Genomic DNA, 5,387 nt, shown 5'->3' with positions numbered 1-5,387 from the left:
GGGGGGGGGGGGGTGAGGGAGACTTGGCGGCTATTTCTGGCGACCGGGTTTGAAATACCAGGTTGTCGGTCCCTCATTGGTTTGCTTGCTGCTGTGTTGTTGGTAATGGTACCAGTAGTGCCAGTGTCATGTTTTATAATGGTAGCGACCTTATTGTTGCTCTATCTGTTTGCTGTTATTCGTGTATTCGCTCTTGTTGATGTTATTATTTAGCTCCAAGTCAATTCTCAACAGATACACTAATAATCAAGAGAGTTCAAATCGGGACCACCTCATCTTTTGCTTTCATTCCAGGAATTATAAAACTGGGTCTGCATTATCCAGTATGCACATTTTCAAAAATGGTAGGGTGTAGTTTGAAGGAAATTTGCCTTGTCTAGTATGTCGTCTCCCTCTCGTTGGAGGCATCATTAGAGTGCCGCACAAAATGTTTTGATGTCTTCAGTTACGGCCCTTTATGGCATGAGCTGAAACACTGCTGAAATTTGAAGAGAGTGTGTTGGTTGTGGGAGGCCGGCTAGTTGATTACATCACCCCCAGTGCATACATAATACTTATTTCATCGATCCTGAAGTAATAATGATTTAAAATTTTGGCACAAGGCAAACGAATTCCAGGGAGGGGGTAAATCGATTACATAGACCTCAGTGGTCGATTGGTACTTATTGCATCGACCCTGAAACGATGGAAGGCAAAGTCGACTTTGGCAGAACTTAAACTCAGAAGGTAATGAGTCAGAAGAAATGTCGGTAAGCATTTTGTCCGGTGCGGTAGCGATTCTCCCAACTTGTCGCTTTAATAATAATAATAATAATAATAATAATAATGATAATAATAATAATAATAATAATAATAATAATGATGATGATGATGATGATGATGATCCTTTCTACTATAGGCACAAGGCCTGAAATTTGGAGGAGGGGTTAAGTCGATTACATCGATCCCATTACTCAAGTGGTACTTAATTTATGAAAGGCAAAGTCAACCTCGGCGGAATTTGAACTCAGAACGTGAAGACGGACGACATGCCGCTAAGCATTTTGCCCGGCGTGCTAACGATTCTGCCAGCAATAATAATAATAATAATAATAATAATAATAATAATAATAATAATAATAATCCTTTCTGCTAAAGGTACATGGCCTGAAATTTTGGGGGAGGGGATGTGTCGATTACATTAACCCCAGAGTTCATCGGCCCCAAAAGGATGAAAGGCAAAGTCGCCTCGGCAGAATTTGAACTCAGAACGTAAAAGCGGTTGAAATGCTGCTAAGCATTCCGTCCCGCGTGCTAACGATTCTGCCAGCTCGCCGCCAAAATAATAATAATTATGATAATAATAAAGTTTCTCTGGTACCTATCTACGATGTTCCAAGTGTCCATAATATTTTAACATAATGTTGTACAGTCTAAAGTACATTTAGACCCTGTGTCTCGAGAGACTAGGCAGAAATTCATGGCGTCCGAGTCGATAGGAGAAGTTCAATTCAAAGTTTGCAATAATGCTATGGCAATAGTAGAATACTTCCATATGAAGAGAACGAGAATAATGAAACAGCGGGGAAAATAGTGGTGTTGAGGAATATAGGAGAGGTAGAGGAGGGTGAATTAATGAATAAAGGAGGGAGAACTGGAGGGTTGTGGACTGGATAGGTGAGGGTTTTCGGATGGAAAGTTGGAATGTTGTGATAGAAGCAGAGAGGATTGTGTTGGTATGGTGATAGGAAATCAATAAGAGACAAATAACAGCATTGGAAGAAATAATAGTGATAAAATAAGCTCTAGCTGTGTCGGCTTTCAATGATGCGCGCATGCGTACATGTGAATGTGTGCATGTATATGAATGTGTGTGTATGTGTGCGCATGCATATGTGTTCGTTTTTATATATACGTATGAGGAACTATACGCGCGCAAGCACGCACACACACACACACACACACACACACACACACACACACACACACACACACACACACACACACACACACACACACACACACGCTTGTGTGCGCGCTTGCCTGTGTATAAAAGCAGATCAGATGGAAAGTGTACTCACTACATGATTAAAACTTGTACTTATAAGTTAACGGCTGACAAAAATTGATGATTGACTCGATTTTAATCGGAATTTCACACTCATGAATTACAAGTGTGTTCATTCAGAGAATCTAGTAAATAATGGTTGGTGACAGAATTCCCACAGAACGTTATTTGAACTGATTTTTATTTGTAAAATTGAGTTACGTGGATCAAAAAGGTTGTAGACCAGAACGCTGTTTAGAAAATATGGAGTTTTTAAATGTAAGGTATGTATAGGTGGACTACTCATCTCAAGCTAGTAGTCGTCAATGGCATCTACTCCATCTAGCTCAGATTCGATGTCAGTGAGTATATTTTGTGTAACCAAATAGAAAAAAGGGCCTAAATTTCTAAGGAGAAGAATCCTCTGGTGAAAGCAGTTGAAATTATTTCCATCTTCCGGTCCAGTCATTTCTGCTTTAAAATTCGGAATGTCTCAAGTAAGGAACAATACAGTTTAGTTTTACGTTGACATATGGAATAGCTTTATGTAAAATGCACTATATTATTAGAGGGCAATTAGATGATATAATGTCTAAGTTTCCAGGTATATTTAGATAAGGAAGTGGAATTTTAACAATTCTTGCTCTAAATGATTGAAGATACAGATGGGGTTATTGAGGTACTAGTTAGTTTACTTCTTTTCTCGGTAAAATAGCAAATATTTTGTTATCTCTCATTCCTTTCTTAGAATCAATCACATATAAACTATATTCTTTTCTACTCTAGGCACAAGGCCCGAAATTTTTGGGGAGGGGGCCAGTCGATTAGATCGACCCCAGTACGCAACTGGTACTTAATTTATCGACCCTGAAAGGATGAAAGGCAAAGTCGACCTCGGCGGAATTTGAACTCAGAACATAAAGACAGACGAATTACCGATAAGCATTTCACCCGGCGTGCTAACGTTTCTGCCAGATCGCCGCCTTCACATATAAACTATATTGCAATAAACAAACGAGACTGTTATTCTCTGCTAATCCATTTATATGGGAAGATAAAAACATTTATTGCTTAAAATATTGTAGCTAAGAAACGAAATGAAATTTCAGACTTATTTTACATTAATATAAAATATTGGCTTATTTAAATCAATGTATATATACAATATATGCTACGAGGGTGGGCTGAAGAGTTCACGAGCTGACTATGGAGTGATGGTAGAGCTTTGAAATCTCGCATGCATTTATTTGAACTCAAGATGTAAAGACAGACGAAGCATAGTTTGCTGTCATTTGATCTAACACTATATAAAGATGTACTTTCTACAGAGAAAGTAACTCTGACCTGAAAGTAACACTAGGTTTACAGACTATTTGATTCAAGAAGACTTATTCTTAACATTAAAATATACCAAATTCAGAAACAGGACAACACACGGCGAAAATAAACGACAACGAACAAAAAAAATAGACAATTAAAATTCAAACGGCAAAAATAAAAAAGATTATACAAAGACTCGTTAAACACTAAGAAAATCAATAATGAAGACGCACCCACAAGAGATAAAAGAAACAGCGAAAGACAGGATTAAACTCCAGCATACTTACAGAATTCTAACCAACAAAGCTGAAAATTAGGCTGTAAAATAGAGGTGAATACAAGAAAGCTTTAAGAATAAAAGACCTAAAGTTGGAATGGTTGATAATGAAATAATTAAAGAATTGAAATTGATAGATCTTCTTACAGACCAACTCACTTCACGCAAAACTTTACAGATAAGAGAAACAACAATGCAAAATAAAAACAAACCAACAAAAATAAACGCCATCTTGGCCATCGTAAATGTATTGAAAATAGATACAAGCATTAATATCAGCATGATAAATAAAATAATCTATCACAGCCATAGAAGTCAGAGAGTAAAGTGAGTACTTCCTCAAAACTTCTGCTATTTAACCATTCAGCTTTCAGAAAATGAATTGGAAAAACAAATGTGTAGAGAACGATAGCCAAAAAGCAAGTTATCTGTCAATTCATAATGAAATCAACAAGAAAATGACAGAAATTAAAAAAAGATTGGTAAATAGTACATGAAGAGAACATAACAAAGAAACAGCTAAAACAAAAGATATTCAACTCGCTAAATCGCAAAGAATCTGTTGATGTAAAAAGTGACAAGACTTTTATGAGCAAAACAAACATTTTGACTCTTTGCCAAACGAGTTTACGTAGATCAAGGTAAACACGTAAAGGAATTAGTGTACCGCCAACTTCAAAAAAGAGTTGTTTTTTTAAAAACACGTATTGCGGATACATCACAGCTAGTGAGAATGACAAAACAAGTACAGCAGTTGAATGATCAGGGGAAGAAATAACAACCTAAGATGTAGTTCAGGTACCAAGGGACAAGCAATATAAAATAATAAACTCAAAACCTTCATGCAAAAATATCTAACAGATATGCATAAAGTGTTTGCAAAGACAGCTAAAGATATTTCTAACCAAAAGAATAGGTCCAATATTCTAAACGCTAAGATGTCAACAAATCTTTCAAACTGGAATGTCCAACACACATTCAGAAAATTAATTTCTTCTTTACTTTTTTAGTCAAAAGTGTAAACGGTATCCATGATCCGCTAGAGAGCCTCTAATGATAGTGGATGCGAGAGAGGAAGATATCCTCAAACCGGAAGCATGGCTTGAATGCATGCAGCAGAATGGTACCAGGTGATAGTGTTAAGCTATGCGACCGGTTAAGCCTACCATCTGGGTAGGCCTTGGCGGAATTTAAGCTCGGAATGCATAGAGCGGGATCAAGTATCACACTACAGCCGATCCGCCAATCCATCACTTTTTAGATCGCTTCCCCTAGAGGACGAAAGGCAAAGATGAATTTTGAATATCAGAACAAATACCAAGAAGTATTCTGTTCGATCTTCTAACGACGTTCACTCGATGCTCATTTTTACTGGCTTATTCAAATGAGGAAGGGTAGCGCCGATGAAATTTATTAAGGTTTTCGAAATTAGTAAAAAAGAAGGTAAGGATTTGTTTTTAGACTGGTTACCTAGCCCGAATGCTTGCGGAAGAGTGGACTTCGCTAAAAGCATCTTATATGCCATGCGATGGTGTTAAAATAGGCTATGGGTTAAGTCTGACGAATAAGACTAAGAAGTTTCTGAGCATAGAATTAGTATAATATGAAAATGCTTTTGATGTTGTTTTTCATTTGTGAACTCTGGAAACATCAACTTACCATAGGATGACATCAATAACAAGCAGGTAAGATGATAAAATATCATGATTGTACAAAAAATAATTTTGCAGATTAAAAAAAGCAAAAACAATGGAGAATTATATC

The sequence above is a fragment of the Octopus bimaculoides genome, chromosome 1 (genome assembly GCF_001194135.2).
Source record: "Octopus bimaculoides isolate UCB-OBI-ISO-001 chromosome 1, ASM119413v2, whole genome shotgun sequence".
NCBI classification, from domain to species: domain Eukaryota; kingdom Metazoa; phylum Mollusca; class Cephalopoda; order Octopoda; family Octopodidae; genus Octopus; species Octopus bimaculoides.
Note: the sequence above shows the minus strand (reverse complement) of the source record.